At 40.6% G+C, this 21424-nt stretch overlaps 1 protein-coding gene across 1 annotated transcript in view; it reads right to left on the minus strand.

The window, feature by feature from the left end:
• Positions 1–19364, minus strand: part of fhl3a (four and a half LIM domains 3a) — a 39230-nt gene extending 19866 nt beyond the window's left edge. The window contains exon 1 of the mRNA XM_058648774.1: positions 19125–19364. The gene's annotated coding sequence lies outside the window, so the exon portion shown is untranslated. The remainder of the gene's footprint in view (positions 1–19124) is intronic.
• Between the last annotated feature and the right edge of the window lie 2060 nt (positions 19365–21424).

The following is a 21424-nucleotide window of genomic DNA, read 5'->3' on the forward strand; positions in this document are numbered from 1 at the left end:
GATCTCAGGGTAACAGTCTATCGGTGCTTTGGTGTGGCAACATGTTTCAGAATAAATAATTTGTGAACGATTGTGTTCCCCTGCAGCCACTTGACAGTGTATATTAGTTCTCTATGAACAAACAAGTTAGTAATCCCTATGTAAGGAAGCCCTATACCTCAGAGTTTCCCAGGCCAGAGCTGTGTGACCAAAAATGGTTATCTTATAGTCACTGTCGTGATATCTTCACATCCTCCCTGTCATCCTCAGCCCTGTGATCCAAGGGATAGGGAATCCCTTTGAAATCTGAAGCCTGCTCTATTAAACCAAAACCCATTCGACACCTGCTTGAGGACTGTGGACCTGTGCCATTGTCTGAGCTAATGTTGTTTAAAACTTAAGAAGCGTACCAACACCTTATCTTCATTCAAATCAGACCAGAACGAGAGGCATGCTCAGTGAGGAGCTGGTACTTTTACTTGCAGGTTTGGTGATTCAATTATATCCCATACCCACTGGTCAAAAAACGATTTAATCCTGGCTTTAACCTGAATTTTGACTAGTGTGGAATCATTTAATTGGCAATCGAGTCCACTGAGACATGTACTCATCTTCTGGTCATTAATAGAGCCGTTAACCCTGAATTTGACTCTTTACATCTTGGAACAGCGTAAAACATATAAAATAGTAACGACTGTAACATTTTCTTCCTCCGACTAATTCTCCCTCGGGCGTGTTTGAGACGTCACATTTCACGCATGGGTGAAACAGGGATGAAAAATACACCACAGGACAGACCGACAACTAGCAATGGTAATGATGTTAATTGCCTTAGTGGGTACACTGAGGCTCAAAAAGCCCCAAAATGTGGGCTAATTTGAGTATGAAAGAGTCTTCATTGGTTTTACAAGTTCCACAAGAGGATGTTTCTACTAAACAAACCTCCAGAGGTGGAACCAAAAGAGACCCACCGCTGCATATCTTCAGAGGAAAAGCACAAATATCAATTTCTGTCTCTGTCTTTGCTACATGACCAGAGAAACTTGAACTTCACGTCCAACCACAAGTCACCCCAATGGAAAATTGCATGTGGAGAGCTCTTATAAATAAAACAAACTGCTTGAAACTCTTTAAACTGATGGAGCCACCTTTGCGTTACACAAGTGTCAGTAAGGATCTCAAGTGCATGACTTTGGAGGTTTGGACTGTGACCTATAATCACAGAGGACACTTTAACTGTATCGCCCCAGCTTTGTGACATGATGAGGAATTTGGTTATGCTTGTGCGTTTGCTTTGACTATCTTTGCAGTTGAATTTCATTAGAAAGTGCATCTGACAGCTGTGTAGCCTTGATCTCAGCCAAAATACTTTTAGTTGTCTTCATTAGTTCTAGATGCAGACGTGTTGCAAAGTTCCCAATTCCACTCTAGTCAGTGGAATCTAGTCAGTATTTTGCACCATCCATGAGCAATTCAGACCAGGAAATACTCACAAATCCATCTTAAACATGTATTATATATGATACAAATGGTCAGACTATGATAAATGATAGATCTGTACCAACCTCCTTCACCACAGTCACCCTTCTCTCCCTCTATTCACTATATGATCTGTATCTGTGTTGGTTTTGGATGTGTTTTTAAAAATATGCCTCCAAATCCATTGATACCAAGGTAGAGATTAGCAGACATGCCTCAGTGTTGTAGAGAGAGACGGAGGGATGTTCCCTCTGTGGTACTGACATACACAAGCAGAAAGGAAACACAAGGAAATGACACTTCTGGTAAGGACATACTCATGCTCGATTTTGCCTATCGTGATATTTTGTAGCATGTCCGAGTCCAGTTAGAACAAATCATTTGACATACTACTCCTTCAAAGATATTTGGATATATGTTATTAGCACTAATAATATGTATTTAAAGTCGAATGGACAAACATGATCCCAGTGCACATAAGGTTGAAGAGGAAGGCTGCATCATCATTTTGACTTTGTTCTGTTCTGTTCTGTTCGGACCGCTGCTAATTTATGACCTGGCTCCATTGCACTCATTAACACAAAGGTATTGAATACCAAGACAAAGTGTGAACCAAAAAAAAAATGGCCACCCTACAGACCTTCGGTCAGTCCCAGGTGGTCGCCTCATGTCGGCTGAGTCAGCACAGCTATAGCTTGGACATCAAGGAGCTGGGCTTTAGTTTCACAGACTGTACACTCAGCAGTCTGAACCACAAACAACTGTGCAAACCCACAACTGCAAGCAATTATTTATAACTAATTTAGACTTGTGGCTCGTGGCAGCAGTGATGGCACCTGACCCCGAGGTTAATGCCCAGACAAGAGAGCTTTTCTTCTTCTTCTTCTTCTACTTTTAAACATGCATCCCAAAATCCCCACACTTGAATATTCAGCGTGTTGTTATGGGCAGGTGGATGTTTCCAGCCACTGTGTGAAACTAAGGGCCTCCATGGGTATTATAGATTATGAGCAGCAAGAACAATCCCCATTTTAACAGCTGCACAAATTATCTCCCACAACCGCAACAGCCCGAAAAACTTCACCTCTCTCCCTCTTTGACTCTGTAACCCCAAGAAAATGGGTTCATATGAAGAAAAAAAACATTGGCTCAGAAAAACAGGAGGGGCTGCCAAATGTGAAATGACTGGGATGAATATCTCAGAAGTCATTTCCAGTATATGCAGCCTTTTTCCCCTTCTCTCTCATGCACATCTCCATGGCAACGTGTAAACAGTGCCCTCATTCCCCTGGACCATAAACATCTTGGCAGCAACGTTTTGCTCTTGTTTCATCCTACGCAGCAATGACTGGGGGCAAAACACAGCATTTTATTGGGGAAGCTGTGGCAATGTGAACATTGATGTGTGGACCATAAAATATATTGAAGCCATCAGGGAACTCAGATATCATATAATACATCCTAAAGTTAGATTATGTTGATTATTTTAGACTTCCTAACATATTTATGGAGCAGAGTCTGCAATGCACATGTCGAAAATCCGGTCAAAGTTACTTTAAGGTTCAGTGTGTAACTATTAGAGGTGTTTAGTGGCAGGAGTTGAATATACAGTACTACCTACGGCTGAACAATTAATAGTTTTCAAAGAGAAATCACAATTGCCACAATGCAATTTACACGTTTTATTTTTGATTGTTTTAGTTTCAATTACAGTTTTAAACTAATGTCCTATACAGTGCCTCCCCATTCTGGTGTCAATATTTTGATTTCATTCATTCATCTTCTACTGCTTCATCCATACTCACATCTACAGTAGTGTCAATTTAAAGTGTCCAATTAATGTCCAACTAATCCCCAAATCTGCATGTCTTTGGACTGTGGGAGGAAACCGGAGAACCGGATATGCACAAAGGCCTTTGTTCTGATCGGGTCACAAACCCAGGTCTTCTTGTTGCAAAAGCAAGAGTGATAACCATCTTATTTTAAACCTATCACACAGTAAATACTGAACTGAAGTCAAATTGCAATCAAAATTTGTGTCTCCTAGCCCAAATACTACCCATAAATATAAGTGTAAGCTTACTTTGCAAACAGAAAAAGAACAATATTTATTTATTTAAAGGCCACCGTAGTTCCCTGACACACATAAGAAAGGGAAAGGTGAACAGAGGAGACAACCTGCAGTCTCACCATTAGATGTCGATAATTCTCACACACTAGACCCTTAAAGTAAGTAGGACCGCTCACCAGAGCATGCAGTCAAATGGATGCCATATGTTTATTGTAAATCAGCAGGTTGTAAAATTAAAAACATAAAAACAGACATGATAATGTGTGTTGACTTCTGAAACATCCTCTTGCACCATTTTCCTGTCATAACAAACATAATGTCTTGTTCCTTTATTCTGGCATTTACTGTGAGAACAAAACGTGGGTTCATTTCCTACAGGGCAACGACCCCATACACAAAACATGGTGTTGATAACAAGTCAGCATGCACCCGCAATGTGCTCCTTCCTGTTACCCCAAACAGAGCGACATCTCTGGGATGTCTCAGAGAGATGCTCGCACACATTTGCAAACACAGAGAGAAAATGAAAAACAGGCGTATTATGTCTAAACACACTAACACAAGGACAAAGCTGCCGAGCTGTAGACACACCTGCAGCCATGTGCATGAATAAGCGCACACCTACGCTATTATGCATGCAAACATGTGAATACACAAAGCAGAGGGTAGATAGAGAGATCAAACAAAAAATAAACACAGCAGCCAAACTGGGGGACAATGGATGACTTGTGCAGGAAGAGCAGGCACAGGGAGCAGCTGCATACACACACTCACAGTTTGTTTAGGTCTCTTTGTGGGGACTTCCTGTTGGGTGCAATCGCGTCTCATATTTACAGACCCCCTACTTTTTCAGCTCACATAAATAAAGCCGATCGGGTCATGCAATTTGGACATATTTAGGGAATTAATTTTAGAAAATGTGGCAAGATCTTGGCAATAAGAATGCAAACAGATTAATTCAAACCAGGATGACGACCGCCAAGACAACCACCAGCGAAACACAAAACACAAGATTTACCCATTCAAATAATGATGCCATCATGACTAACATCAAGACTAAAGACAACTGGAGTGAAAGAGAGATTTAAACTATGAAAGATAACAAATTTACAGTAATTCAACACATTGAAGCAAAGGGAAATTTGTATGATCCCACAGACGAAACACCTCCTTCAGGACCCAGTTCAGACCTGGTATTAACATCCATCCTGAGTAATCCTATCACATGTGCACAGCTACAGGTCTGAAGGCACTCAATGTGTCCTAAATGCAGCTTCAGATCTGTGGTTTGAGAAGACACAGATGTGGACACATTTCAGAGCATGCATGAACACATCCTGTCCTCAGGACGGATTAGAGTCCGTCTACTCAGCTGACGTCCTCTGACCTGCTGCAGTTCCACGGTATTTTTAAAACTTCTCAGGGAACAGACATTGATTGTACATATAGCACAAGGAGGGGAGAAACTGCTGTCCACTTGTGATTGTATAGAACTGAACTGAGGACTTTACAGTATATATTTTAAATAACAATAAGGTAAAACCAAAACATTAAATGTGTAAACTTACAAAGGTAATGATCAGACAATTCAATAAATAATAATTGGCTGATGCTGATGAATGAGTTTACTTGTCCCAGGTCTGAACAGGGCGTGTGTTGTCTTTGTCAGTTTGCTTTAGCTTTGACCTCCAGACTGATTGCTGAGAAGTGACTCTGGCTGATGCCATGGCAGCAGCTCGTTTTGTTTGGTGGAGGGAGGCCAAACGCGCTCTGATGAATTGCCACAAAATCAGGAAGTGCATATGTGAGTGGAGCTTTGTGACCTAAAGGTCATTTATCCTCCTCACCATACCGCAGGGAGAATGTCCCAGCCCTGAGATGCTGCAGGCAGGCCTTGTGGCTGGAATGAGCTCACTTCAAAGGTGTCCATAAATCATGTTGCCATGCGTCCAAAACTGCCTCCAACCACATCGCTGCACGTTTCCCGGTCATTCACCATCATCTAACATTATCTCCCATTTTCCGCTGTCCTCTAGTCTAAGTTCAGTCCTTGTGCCTTTGTGTCCTGTCATTGATGTTTTGAGATTTTGCATCCAAACATGCCATGACAGTCGAATCTGAGCAGATCATGATAAATCAATCATAGCAGAGGAACATGAGAGCAGTGGAGTGGTAGTGCTCGATGTAAACATGTAATGACCTATAACCAATTAGTTTGATAAAAGAAAGCAATTCTCCTTTTGGGAGACAATGAATCTCAGAGGATTTATCTGATGTTCACTGCAAGTTCAGAAATCCTAGAGCTTGTTTCTTGACTTTGCCAGAAGAGACCTGCAATCCGTCAGGTCCTTATCTCACAGTGTCACACACACGGGAATCTCTTTATCATGCAGCCATGCAAAACACCATTCATCTTCTCCACCTAATTCATTATCAGTGATAACATGCAAAGGCACGGCGGCGGTTGTTAAATGGAGCGACGACGTGAAAACAGGTGCTTTGGTAAACACTGATAGCATGGTTGAATTATGTTGCTTCCCCGAGCAGACCTGCCTATATCGCCTTCAATCTATTAACCACAATTCCTCATCAGACTCCGTTTTGACCTCGCTCTGCTTTTATCCCGCTCCCTCTTTTCTACAGAGACACCTTTTTGGCTTTAGAGGATGTGGGAAGACAAAAAAGGCACACACAAATTGAGAAGCTAGTCGAAGGCACATGGTTGTCTTCGTGGCTACATGGCCTTGTCAATGATCAAGAGACGTGTGAATGTAGAGTATGTCACACATCTACCTAGCTGAAACAGAATGTATGGCTCTGGCTTGAATATTTGACACGCAGAATCAAAACAGAACAGAAGTAGTTTCAAAGGTACGCTGTGTTTCCATCAAGATATGGTTCCGTTTGGTACAGTACAGTTTGGAATGTTAAAGCTCTGGGTCAGGCTTGCGTTTCAGCTGAGAACAGTACCTTTACTTGTTAGGCAGGGCGTGGGCTGTGTGTGATGGCTATGTGGCGCAAGGTCCCCCAACAATGGAAGGACATCCAGCCTCAACTTCCATGGGATGCCCAATCAGCTGACTGTCATGGGTAGAGCCGGTCTAGCTCCACCCTCACTGTATCGTAATAATAAATAATAATAATAATGACTTTGATTTATAAAGCGCCATTCACGAAACCCAAGGTCGCTTCGGTACCATCGTACCATTTTGCTCTGGTTTCCAAAGGGAAGGGTGCCAAAGAATGGCACGACTGGAGCTGGATATGTTGGTACTATTCCTAATGGAAACACAACAAAAAAAAATATGTAGGGTCCCAAAACCGAATCGTTACACTTGGTGGAAACACGGCTTAAAACTCCTCTGACCCACCGCCACGAGCATGACACAGCAAATGACCAATGACCATCATTACACATGGTTTCTAATACTATAGGATGCATTTCCTTCCATTCATTCTTCAGTATCCATTAAAACTTAAACAGTTTCCACTCACCACTGCTGAGAAAGCGTGCAGTGGGATGAGGGATGGTTTTTTTTTTTTTTTTTTTTTTAAAGGGGGGGTTTGAATACTTCCACAGTGAAGTCATGGTGCTTGTGTCATTGGCTCTCTGCTGTGCTTTGCTCACCGTCTGGCCCCCATTTTACCCATTGATCTAATTTCCAATGCCAAAACTAGATGTGGTTCTGTTTGAAGTTGAATGTTTAGGCCCATTAAAGCGTTGACAGAATTGCAAACGTATGGTGGACCTCGAGAGAAGTAAAGAAGAAAACAACTCAGCGATGTTTGCCAGATTCTTGAGAAGGGAAGGCGTAAACACAATGTAAACTTTCTTTAGCAGCGTCCAGTGAAATCTGAACACCTATCTTACTTTTTGCATCTGTTGTTCGTGCTGTTCTTCCCTTCATTCTAGCTTTAGTTATCATTTGGCATCATAATATTACAAAATCTCCACCTCTCGTGTATTGAAATTCTACCTGAAAATGTCTTTCAACCACAGCTGCCGCACTGAAATGAGATGAAATGAGCCTATAGAGAATTTTCCCATTGCATCATCAGCTTGTCTCGCCTTTACTGCTGTCACCAAGCATCAGAGTCGCAGCTGGACACAGTGCAGATCACTATCATCAAATATTTTAAGAAAAATGAAAGTTTTAGGGCAGTGTGTTTTTTTTGAGGCTGGTTCTCTTTGCTCTGGGATGAAAGAATGCATTTGTCGGCCACATTTAAAGGAGCCTTTGAAATTGGAGCACTTAATCACAGTGCTATGATGCAATCAGCCTTCAAATGCAGCCTCCAAAGAATGTGGCCCCTGGTCCTGGACTCAGGTTTTCTGTCCTAGGCCGGGGCCACACTGGATGCATTAGCAGCATCTTGCATTGCAAGAGGTCTTGCTTTTCACTTAGGATCACATGATGACAGATTAGAGCAGCCACACTGCCTGCCTATTTTTCTGTGAGCCAAGCACATGTTTACAAAAAACAGACAGTAAATTTCAGATTCAGTGTCATTATCTGTCATATATGTCATTCTGTTTCAAGATATAAGAGGTCGAGCATTTCAGTTGAATCCCTTTGTTATCAACAAGACTTAATTGTAAGATATTTGCAGCATGGATTAAACGGTTTAACAGATTCATACCGAAGATTCCTGGCATTTAGTTTACAGGGGAGTATTTGCATTATTTAAAAGTATAGTTTTAGGATTGTTTTCAAAGGCAAACCCAGACACAGCACACCGCACCAGTACAGCCATGGCCTTACAGCAGCCTGCTGCCCTTTTTTAGCAGCTTGTGTTTACTGTGATGTCACCTTCTAACAGTTTATCTCTACTGATATTGCACCTAGATGTGGATTTATGCCAGAGATGTGTTACATTACCAGTTTGCTGCTGCTCATGTGGTCAGGTGATTTGACTGAATGCCCGAGACATATACACCACATCAGAGATTCACAAAGTTCAGGGGTTTAAGGCCCCTAAAAAAAATCTACAGAACTTCTGAGGGTAAAACAACACTAAAGTATCACTATATATTTTCACATTTCATTTTCAAGTTGTTGTTTTTTTAATAATTTGGTAAAAGAGAGATTTTTATAGAGCCAGTGTGAGTATTGAAGATTGGATATTAGAAAAGGAAAACCTTAACAATTGATACAAACCAAAACCCCAATTTTCACATACATGCTTCACAGACTGTACAAATATAATAAAAAACAAAAACAGGATTTTTTATTTTATCTGATTTTATCCGATTCATGTTGCCTAATGTTGTGTTTATGCCTCAGTGACAAATGCATCATCACAAATGTGTTGTTTACAGCGTCGTAGCAGAATATCTGACCATGTTTTTGCTGAGGTTCCAGAAGATAATGCAATTTTCAAAGTCAGGATTTCCACTCACACAAAAATCAAGATAGTGAAAAAGCTAATTGAATTCTTATGCCTCAACCTTTCAGGCCCTGCTGCACATATTTTCCATTTGACCAAATGTTGCATTAGGTTCATTAGCGATGCACTTTAAATAACAAGGTAATTGATACAAAGGTGACTGAATACGGTCTAAAAATGAGTCTACACACTTACTTTATGAGTGTATTCAGTGTTTCAATCTGATGTGGACATTTGTTGTGGCATGACATGGGGCGTGAAATCTGCCTCCTTTTTTTGATTTTGAATCCCTTTCGAAACCCTTTTCTCTGTCAACTGAAAAGTGTAAACGTCAGTCAGTTTTTGGCTCTGACTCCTGACTCATTGTGACTTGCTGCAGGGCTGACGTAGTCTCACTCTCTTGCTTTCGCCATACACTTTACATTGCTACTTTATACTGTCTCGCCCAGCAGATCCACTCTCAGGTATACATGTATGCCATTGTTTGATTTGATTTGATTCCTTTGTACCCAACTCTTCAGGAGGTCTGTGACTCATTTGGTAATTGTGATGAGTGGAAAGGCTCTGATCTCCCTCTGGACTGAATTATGTCCGACTACTACAAACATCCTGAGCTCAGTATGATCTGCTGGTTGTGTCAAACAAAGCAGTGCTTCACTGTTATGGTCTCACTGCACCAGTTTCAAGAACTTTAATTACATAAAGGTGAATGAGAGCAGATGACGGACGCCTTTGGGAGCGTCACAACATGTTCCTGCTCATGTGTGCATTTGTTGCGATAAGGTTAAATAGTTGCTGGAATTTCTGCCTAGTGATACAAACTTTTCCAAGATGGAAAGGTTGTGCACACTGAGTAAACTATACACAGCAGGAACTTGCATTTATCTTCGATTATGCCTTTCCGTGACAGCCCGTTGACAGATGGACCCACAGGCAATGATGGCGCAGTCAGGCCACTCCTCTCTCTCTCGCAATCTCATTCTTTCGCCTAACTCTCTTCGCCAAGAAATTGTTCCTCAGGTTTCTGTTACTCATCTCTGTTGTAAATAACTGGGATCCTGTCATTGAGGGGCTGACATCCTTTTATAGCCACATCAAGGACACTTTCTGCCATTTATGGCTCCTCCAATGCAACATACAGTATGAGGAATGGTCAGTATCCCATGAAGGTGAGACAAGACAGGGTAGCAAAGGAGGCCAAGATACATTTTTAAAGATGAGTGCCAAAGAACAAGCAGTGCACACTTCTGTTTGTGCATTTACACCAGCAAGCGAGCACGGTTCCTATTCAGGGCTCTCGTTCCATTTGGAAACCTTCACACGGTTAAGTTAAGCAGAACTGTCCTTCATCATAAACTGAAAGTGAAAAGAATGTGGGATGACCAAATCACCACCAAACATTCCTTGACCTTTAGGTACTTCTGCATTTTCTTAGTTTCCTTTGCCTTAACACTGGTAAGTATTCCTTCCTTCTTCCTCTCGTCTACAGCTCACACTGACACGTCCACTGATGAAAAAAAAGCACTTTTTAGGTTCCATGCCGATTTATTTTCAGCGTGAACATTTAGTTCAGGAACAGGAACATGCCAGAACTTTGCCAGTGAGTGAGGGCTTATGTTATGTCATTTTAAAAGGGTGCAATATTTGCACCTAATTGAATTTATGGGCTAGTGACTGACATAAATCCACACCTCAGTGCACGTAGTCTGGCTTGTCTCAGCCTGTCTCCTCTATTGTCTCTCCAACAGAGCCATAGAGAGTGATAGTGTATGTGTGGAAATACTAGTGAGGAAAAAAACAGTGTGCGTGCATGTGTGTGTGTGTGTGTGTCTGTGTCTGTGTGTGTGTGTGTGTAAAACATCTTGGTAAAGGAGTCGCATTCTCGATCACACATTTTTAACTGTGTTTACTTTGATGGGGGAATGCTTTCACTCACAGCTGCTCCTCAAATAAACATTCCTGTATTTATCAAAGACAAGATAATATACATCTTATCGGAACAAGTAACAGCTCTTCGTGCAGTCCAACAAGTCAGCTCCTTCTGGCTCGTCCCTGAGAGACATGTCTCAGCACCATTTTCTGTGTCCAATACTGATACCGATACAGATAGTAATATCACAACCACACATTCCTATTGACACTGATATCAGTCTTTAACCTCTTTTGTACAACTTAGCTGTTAATTAGACGTTTGTGCTCGTGTATTTACTGTCTAGCCATAAGCAGCCATTTCAAAAGATTATTGCTCTTCATTTGCAGTCCTCTATCATGTCCTGGTCATGTGATGGTGGCGGCAGACATGTCTCTTTACAGCATGTTGCCCATGCTAATACAGGGTGTCTCTTTTTTAATTTAAAAAAAATATTACAAAGGCAGTTGATAAGATATCTTAACCAGATTTGATCCATTGTAATCAGTGTTTATCAAAGTTTGTAATCACATTGAAATTGTGTGTTTCAGATATCCTGTTGGTGAAAGAGGTACTGTTAAATGAAACCCTAACAAATGGCCACTCCTCAAGAGAAGGCACAATGTGTATCATGGTTCATTGAGACAAAATCGGATGTGCAGACAAACTACAGAACTAAGTATGGAAGAGATCCACCATCACGTCCTTCAATGCGTGAATGGCACAAGAAAATGATGGCGACAGGGACAGTGAGTGGGCGACCAAGAACATCTGAGGAAAACATCGATCGTGTCAGACTTCTTTCTATGGGGTTATGTTAAAGAGATCGTGTATCAAACAAAGATACGGGACATTACTGACTTAAAGCAAAAGATTTCTGATGCCATTGCCACCATTGATGAGGCTATGCTACAGCGAACATGGCAAGAAATCAAGTATCGTCTTGATGTGCTTTGTGCAACTAATGGTGCTCATATAGAGGTGTATTAAAAAATACAACCACTGATTACAATAAAACAAATCTGGTTAAGATATATTATCAACTGCCTTTGTAATATTTTTTTTAATTGTAAAGAGACTTTATGGACACCCTGTATATCTATTTATCTATCTATCCATTGTCTACCACTTTATCCTCCAATCTCAGCTGACATAGGTGAAAGGCGTGTTGCACCCTGGACAGGTCACCAGTCCATCACAGGGCCAACATATAGAATTGAACAACCATTCACTCTCACACTCACACCTACGGGCAATTGTAGAGTGTCCAATTAAACCTCTGCATGTTTTTTCGGACATGTGGGAGGAAACTGGAGAACCTGTAGAAAACCCACACACACACAGAGGGAGAACATGCAAACTCGTATTATTATTTTAAGCATCATATTTAGGGTTTACAGATCAAAAAGGATTTTACTTTTAATTTTCTGACAGCCTCTTCAGTGATTTTGGTCAGTATAAGACTGATACAGCTACTGAAAATCATATCTGCTTATCCATACAAGCTAGAGCTTTTCTGCCAATTTAAATTAAAAAAAAAAAAAGCAGTGCACCCACTTCATACACCCACACTCTGATGACTACACTTCCTCTACCATGATGTCACAGTCTGGGTTCATTCATTGTGTCTGTGGGATACAGCCTTATTAAGTGTTTCGGAAACAATCATCACTAATGCAGTTGGCATTGTGGCAAACTAAAGCTACTCGCCATATAAAGACACAACTACCACAGCAGCCGTGGGTGAAGGTGGGGATACAGTAGTGTTGTGGTGATATAAACAACTCACAGTGCCAGTGCCATGGTTTAATTACCTTTTCAAGACATCTGTTGTGAGGAAATACTTTGTTAATGGCCCACTCCTTCTGGGATATATAGTGTTTTGAAAGGTGACATTTTGAGCCTCAGGCTTTGTTGCCTTATTTGAGGCCTGCTGATTATCATTGCCTGGTAAAGGAGCTGCATGCCACGTGGTCTCAAATTATTGCCCAATTAAGCCAGTGTGGAAGAACAACCAACGGGAAGGATGACGTCTGTGTTGCTTCAATGGAAATGAAACAGATGACAGATGGCTGCTGCTGGCTTACTGCATACTACAATAGGTTATTCTATAATTTCTTAGATTTTAATTTAAAGATACCAAGGCTGGTAGGGTATTTAAACTCTCAACAGAGAAAAGCATCCATCCATCCATCTTCTACCGCTTTATCCGCACACGAGGGTCGCTTTGCCAATCTCAGCTCGAGAAAAGCACATTATGCAAATTATTATTTACTTCTGTTGGAAGCAATGATAATTGTAGGTCAGTGGCCCAGTGATTCCCTCAGTAACAATAATATCCAAAGATCACTAGATACGAGGATGTGGTGTTAAAGTGTGGATTATGAGTCCTGGCTCTCGTTTCACAAAGATCTATTAGAGTGAAATAACATCCTATTACCTCATGTAATGAAATTCTCTTCACCCAACATTCTTCTCCTCAAGTGTCTCCATTAACTATAGGTTATCCTTCAATTTAGCCATTAGCCACAGCCCAACATAACTATTAGTTACATGTATTTATTATACACAACATCACATCACCACTGCAATTTGTCCACTGATTTGAAGCTTGTGCTTTCTTCTCAGTTCCCCTTTCTCCCTGCTGCTTGGCTGTGGAAGACAAATACCAGTTGTCAATGGACTTTTGTGACATTTGTTTCGTTTGAATAAATACTGTTTTCTCATGACAGCATCTTTTCAGGGGTGCCAACATACTGCGCAATGAGCAGGATTAAGCAATGCTGGAGATTTTTGGGAAAGAACATTTCAACTCATGGCAGAGGTGAGGGCGTTTCGAGTAAACACAGACAGGTCTTTCTGGGATCCTGTTCCCAAACACAAACCAGGCAGCTGCACCACATGATGGCAGAGCTGGTAACCACTGCACAGTTTTCATCATAACATTCCATTCATCAAGTCCTGGGAATTGTACGTGCCACACACCTCTGTTGCAGCATGACCCTGCCCTCCTCCCCTCAGGCAAGGGTGCAGGGAAACAGTCATGGCTTGACTCACGCGTCTCCTCAGCATAAATTCACAATTTAGCCGAAGGTGATGATGCGGCAATGAATCGTCAGGATTCAGGCACCCAAACAACACCTGGCTGGTACAAAGTGTGACATAAACACTGATAAGGTACACAAGGTACAGAAGAGGTAACTAATACTTCTCACTGATCAAAAAACCTGCTTAATCCCTGGATTAAATGGATTTTTTTTAATCTCCTGGATCAAATGACGCCACCATACAGGCAAGGTGAATATATTAATTAATTTCTCTTTATCTGTTTTATTTTTGACAGGAATGCAAATTCACGTGTCATCTGATGCAAAGCTGCGATGTGCATTCATCTTCCAACTGTTAGCATAGCCATTAGCCATGAATGCTCAATATTGTATCATTCATTTTATTTTATTTAATCAGTGCCTTAAAATCATCAGAGTTTAGGAAAGAACCAAGACCAAAAACATACAAAATATGAACATATTTAACATTGTCACTCAGCTCTGTTGTGTTGTTGCTGTTGTTTTCTTCTTCGTCCTCCTCCTTATTTTGTTTATGGTACACTTGTGACATCACATTTAATGCACTGGTGATCCTGGGGTCAAAAGACACAACAGGGCAGAAGAACCACTGGTAATAGGAATGATGTTAATCGCCTTATTTTTGCAGGTTCACTCAGGTTTACAAATTCCAGGGATACCCGCTAATGTTAGTGTGAAAGGGGCTTAACAGAGTGGAGAGGCGAGGCATGACTATGCACTTCAGGTGAAAGTGAAGTGAGGCGGAACATATAGACTTATTCATTCAGAGCCTATAATTAGTTTGTATTAAACTAATAAGTGTTTAGTTATGAGGAATCTGCAAGTCTGTCCTCACAATTTGGTATTTCCTTTGAAAACAGCATTTCCTTTGAGAGTAGCAGGTAAGTGCCAGGTATAGGCCTGTAATTGTATCCCTCGAGGAATGTAATTACCCCATTAGTACAGCGTTTGTTACCTTTTGCACTCCTTAGCTGCCTATATAAAGTTTATATTCTCCTTAAATGAAGTCTTGTGTAGAGTGAACAGTGTGGCAGCGCGTGTAATGAAAGAGGGAAGCGACGGAATGAGGGAATGAGACTAAGGCAGGATGACTGGACTGTGTTGAAGTGTAGGGGGGGGGGGGGGGGGGGCATACTACCTCCCACAGGGGCCCAAGCTCAAAGGATCACGTTTCAGACATTTACCAACAAAGCATTCAGGGAGGAAGTCCTGCACCCCTCACAATAACACCATAGCACCTGGCCGTCACTATGAAGGAAACCTGAGGTCACCTAACTCCCCCTCTTCTCAGGGAATGCAGACACACTCCTGCTGCCAGACACGTGTCCCTACAAACCTACTGACCATGTCCAGACATGAAGACACATACAATGAAATAAAAATGCAATCTGAATGATGGGAATCAGAGGTTATTTCACTGACACAGCTCAAAGAAGTGTATGAGGGTTGGCACCAGTTTCCCTTCTCAACATAGTTGTTTAAAAGTTGAATTGGGTTGTATTTATTATCTATGATAAATATAAAAAGAAAGTGTGAACCATACCATGTACATGGCTTCCACTATTGATACTTAAATCAGCGTCCATATCAAGATCTCTCATTCCAGTTCTTTTTGGTCAAATGTTTGTTCTATGACATTGTATTCGTTGAGCAATGGGTTGTCAAGCGTGGGTACCAACAACAACCTCTGTGTATGACGTCATGCATGTCTTTCGTCTTCGTTGTCGCTTCTTGGACCAAAAAAAGGACTGCAAAGTTCTGTGCTTTGTGGCGCTGACACAGCGAGTGTGTTTGGGCTGTACTGAAACAAAGATCAACCTCACTGATGCATGTATTACTTTAGATGCTACTGAATCGATACAACAGCAAGTGCCATGATGGTAGTTTACAATGCACAGGTGCAGTGCAGAAAAACATCCGTGCGTGGCAGCGCATCCACTGCATAGACCATATATTTAGATTTGCAATATGAAGTCACCTGCAACCAGGCTGCAAATGAAAGATACGAGCTGTCACACACATGGTGCCATGCTTTTCCTTTTGGAATTTGACCACAGGTGGTTTAAACAAACTGTGTTGCAAACAAAAAGGTGAAGAACTGTAATATAAACATCTCTATCCATCTAAACCTTTTTGAAAATCAGCACAAAAACCTGCAGCTTAAATGCAGCCAGACAGCTGCATAATGTCAAAAGCAAACTACTCACGACACAATGTAGTTCTAATTTCTGCTCCCTAACCACCTGCAACCACTTGACCGTCAATTCTCCATCATTATCACTGCCGTGGTTTCAGGCCATGCCAACCCATAAAACCAGCCACAACTAGTCCCAAGTCATTTGGTTGTTGTCCCACTGCAGTTTGGAACTGGCCAGGGTCCAACCGCCACTGAGACCTCTGAAGAATGTGACCATGGTCAATGAAACAGAGAGGGAGAGCGGAAGAGCATGAAAGCAAACAAATACATTATACAGCCCGCGGGCACAGTCATGAAAAGCTTCCAAGAGGCTAAATGGACCAGAATGACTGGTGTTTAGCTGCTAGCTGATTATTTCTTGTTCTGTGTCAAACTAAAAAAAGAAAAGATTGTGAGTGAGTAAAAGCACAGACGGGTGTTTCATTGAACAAATCCCTCAAAAATGGCATTTATGTCACAACAGCCAGAAAACAGGTGCTGGGGCAAATGTTCAAAGTTGATCATGACATTTATCATGCCTTTATTCTTTGAAATGACAAACACATGAAGGTTTTGCATCATGCTTCACATTTAACAATATACAGCATAGCGACCCTATCTAACTGGAAAATATAAGACAATTACACAGCCACAATAATTGCTATTGTTTAATCATAATCATGTCCAGTCCCTCTAAATCAAACCTGTTAGAAATCAAGGCTTATATAATTATATGATTATGTGTATTTAGTGTACACTCTTTGTATTAAGGTTGTTAACTGGACATGACCTGCAGGAGCAAATGCAAATGTCTGAAATCAGTTGGACGGGACATTAAACGGCAGCTTGATGTACTGTGTCAGCTCACGGTACATCAAGCAAGCCCGTATAATCCACACCTCCTGTGTGAGGAGAACAGCTAATTATCTGCAGGATTCACAACAAATATTGAATTTCTGTTGCGTGACTGGTGCAAAACCAGAAGAACAGAAACATCAGAGGGCAGAGACGCGTCATTACGTCATGACTGGAGAAACAACAAGATCTGGGAACGTCTGAGACCCAAGGCTTAAATGATAACACAAATCCAAGGAATGGTTTGAGTCAATGCCTTGGACTATATGAAAAATCTATGGCATGATTATCCAGAACCAAAAATAATTCGCAATTCACAATATTGGAATAATTGTAAATTGTAAAATATGCTTTAAACTCTTAAACTGGCTCCAAATCTAAACATTTTTTTTGCATTTTTACCAGGATACACATTTTTTGAGACCATTTTAAAATAAAATACAACAATCTTATTTAATGGAATGACTGGAAAGTTGCAGCCTCACACTTCTGAAATAGATCAAATTGGGCTTTTTGTAAAGATGCACTTTAAAATCATATATTGACTACGTTGTTTATGAAGTAAACATTGATATTTCCACCCTGCCAACTACTACACACTAGAATAACAAGGTTGTTTCTAAAAAAAATTCTTAAATGACAACAAAGGTAGAAAAGTAGTATGGTATTTTGAAAAAAGACACATAAAGCTGCATCATTCTTCTGGGTTATTTATACACAGTTGGGTATAGTTGTGGTGTTATCCAACTGTCAGCCACAGAGAACAGCAACATCTTCATTCTTCAGCCTCATTTGTCAAAAAGTACAATTAAATATTCCTGAGAAAACATAGAGTTTATGTCAGTGAGCTTTTTTTTCCCCTTTGGGCAAAACCCATTGTTCCCACTGTGCCCATGATGACACAACAGGTGAAACACCTATCAACCGTCATGACGGTGACACTACTACTATTCCGCACATGCAGTGACGACAGGATGCACACCCAAAACAAAACAAACCCAAAGCACAAACGCACCATCTCCCACTTCCTGGTGGAAAAAAAGAGAGAGAAGATTCCCCCCGAGGGACTTTGGTCTGTGAGGCCTTCACTCACTGCTCAGCTGGGAGCTTCTGTGACACAACTGTCCTTTTAATCCTTCCTGCGCACACTTCAGTGGCTCACACAATCCAGTGCACTCGCTGTTTATTTGCTTTTTGCCTCAAATTCCAATGTATGTGTGTCCACCACAATACGACTGGACCATGTGGTGAAGGTGTAAGGATGTGATTAGAGCGGAAGAGAAAAATGAAAAGCAGGAATACACACACACCCACACACACACATTAGACCCCCTCACTTTTTACAGGAAGTGGTTCCTGTCTTACATTTGAGGCTTCTGTCCAGACAGCATGTTTAACTACGGTGTGAAATATTAAGGCTGGTCATATTGTCAAGTCCACGCCCGCTTTCCTACTCAGACTGTACAGTAAAAACTCACTAAATAAAATGTATAGACTAAATATTAGGCTACATTCATAATGACTCTTGTAAATATCTGTAATCCCAGTGGAGACACTGTCAGTCTCCTTGAAGGTGACAGGACTGTCTCTGCTGTGGAATAGTCGCCCATCCATCATTAGCTCTTCCCTTTTTTTGATTTTCTTTAATCTTTTAAGCAGTCTAAATGTATTAACTATTTTAATTCATTATTTGTCCTTTTTTTATTGTTTTTTCCTTGTCTAATCCCCTTTTTTTTAGCTCAACTCTGCTGTTCTTACTTACTTGACATGTCCAAAAATCAATAATAATTATTATTTTGACATATAAATAATAATAATATTAAAAGCTCACTTCTTATTTGCTGCTCCTTTTGTTATACTCTGGCCAAAGAAAACAATGTGTCACCAAAGACTGTCATTTCCACTAATTATAGAGTCAAACACTTTTATAGCCTATTGCTGGTAATCACAACGTTTCAAGATAATAGTATGTCATTCATATTCATTTGAGAACCTCTATAATAAACTCTATGAATACACTATTCCATGATCAAACGTTTTCAAAGTAAGGTCCTAATATTTGACACCAAAAAGAGTATTTTCATTGTTTTCTGAAAGTCTAAATGAGGCAAAGGAACTGAATACTCAACATTAACAAAAGAAAGACGGAAAAAAGAAAAAAAAGAAAAATTTGAGTCCTACCAGGAATAAAGAGTGAAGTCTGGAGACAACTTTTGCAAGTTGACTGTGGTAACTCGCCTCGCTCTGTCTGTGTGTGTGTGTGAGCAGACAGCAGGACAGCAGGACTGGGATCAGTGTGCAGGTCCTTTACTTCCACTCCTCAGCAGCGTGAAACTTATTCTGTCTTCTCACTCCACTCAAGTCAAGCCTCTGTGCCGAACAGTGATGCAGCTTGCCGGCTACTTTTGTCCTACTACTGAGGAAGTTGCTAGTGAGTCACAAGATCCCGCCTTCCCCTGAAAAAAGAAAAAAAAAAACATTCCTCCCTTCTTTCACCCTCCCTCCCTCTCACCAGCAACTTCAAAGGAGCCCAGAGAGAAGTTCATGCAATGGAGAGTGGATGACTGCAGGGCTCATCTGCTATCCTTTAGTTTATTAATCAATCAATCAATCAATAATAACAATAATAATAATAATAATAATAATAATAATAATTGTATTATTATTATTATTATTATTGTTATTATTATTATTATTATTAATAATAATAATAATAATAATAATAATAATAATCAGAAGAGAAAATCTAAAATAAGATCAGAGACACGATAAAGAAATGACATCATAATTCAGACACCCAGTCCTGAATGTAAAAATGTGTCTTTAAGAGGATAGAGACACTAGAAAGAAGAGTTTATTTCTATAGCACTTTTCACATGAAAATCACTGGGTGACATTCCTGTGCAGAACACCAGAAATGATTCATTTTATAGCTAAACACATGTAGGCAACAGCAACATTGTGCTAGTAAAGCGAGCCGACTGCAAACAGGTTATGCCTGAAAACAAAAAGAAGCATCCAAGAAATATTTCAGAAGTTAATTCTACTACTCTAAACAAAACAAAAAAAACAAGCTAGTTCAACAGTTTGACAGGAAAATAGATGATAATAGATGATCCATGTTAAAAGTCCTAGAGGCTAAAATTAAGCTAGTCTTATTAAGACTAACATAGCTGGATAATGCGATTCATAGTCTGATTGCATGTATACGTTTAGGGAACTTTCACACCATGAAAGTCCTGGGACTCAGTTCTATTGGGCACCCCTTAATTTGGTTTGGTTCCCTTTCACACTGCACTTTTATAAGCAGACCAAACCGCCTAGACAACGTCACGTAGCTGTCTAGGCCTAAAGCTGGTCCTTTTGGGGCCGTATTTCCCGATATGAGCACTGACCAGGAAAGAAAAAATGCATGAGGAAGAAGAAAACCCAGCTCATTGATTGGGGTTTCTTTTTTTACTTTGGTGTTTTTCTGTTTTTGTTTTTTGGTTGGTTTTATTGGTTTTACACAAGAAGCTTCCCCCGTATGAGCAGCAGGTGACGCAGCGAGCTACCCTCACTTCCTCTCTTTGGTTCACTTGCTCTCTTTGGTTCGCTGGATAGTCTGTTTGCATTTCCCACTGTAAGCGAACCACACCAGGGTTCACCTGCAAGCGAACCAAGACCCACATTTTCAGGCGGACCAGAGTTTGCTTGTTTGTTCTGCACCAGGGTTCGGATGAGCTTTTACACCTGCCCAAACTGAGCAGACTATACGAGGAAATGACCTCTGGTCCATTTAAGGCAGACCAAACATCTCCGGTGTGAAAGCACCCTTAGTCGGACTGGAGTCACACGGACTTGCGCGTTCTGTATGCACCAAAATTTCCTCCCCGATCTTTGACCTGGAAGTAGAAGGAATATAGAGACAACGTATAAACTGCAGTACTGTTGCCAGAAGCCTAGTCTGGAAAAGGCCATTAGAGTTACCACTAAATCAATTCTGAAATCTACTCTAATCCAATGGAATTAATACTCTTATGGTATTTAAATTCACCATCTTAGATTAAACGACTAGAACTTGCTCCTGTCGTTTTGACAGGTCAATAAAAATCACAGGTATAAATCAAATGAATAACAGCGTTCAACAGAGAACAACAGAGTTCCCATGCTGGTTCACTGTCACAGGGCGCTCACATTAATGTGATCAGTAACACTTTTAGCAAGTTTGTTTTATAATGGTGCCTTGTGAAAAATATCCAATGATGAATGAATCAATAATCACGATCAAAAAAAAAAACCTGGCAATTGACCGATCAGTTTCAGATTCAATTTCATTACACAAATACCAGAGTGTCTCAATTTTCACTTTTACAGATTTGTGCAGATACGTTTTCCCGGAAACTTTATTTCCAAATAATTATTCCTTCCTCCCTTACAGCAGTATGAAAATAGTGAAGTTGTGCAATAATTAGGCTTTGACAGTGAATCCATCCTGTAGT

This window comes from Solea solea, chromosome 13 (genome assembly GCF_958295425.1).
Source record: "Solea solea chromosome 13, fSolSol10.1, whole genome shotgun sequence".
Taxonomy (NCBI): domain Eukaryota; kingdom Metazoa; phylum Chordata; class Actinopteri; order Pleuronectiformes; family Soleidae; genus Solea; species Solea solea.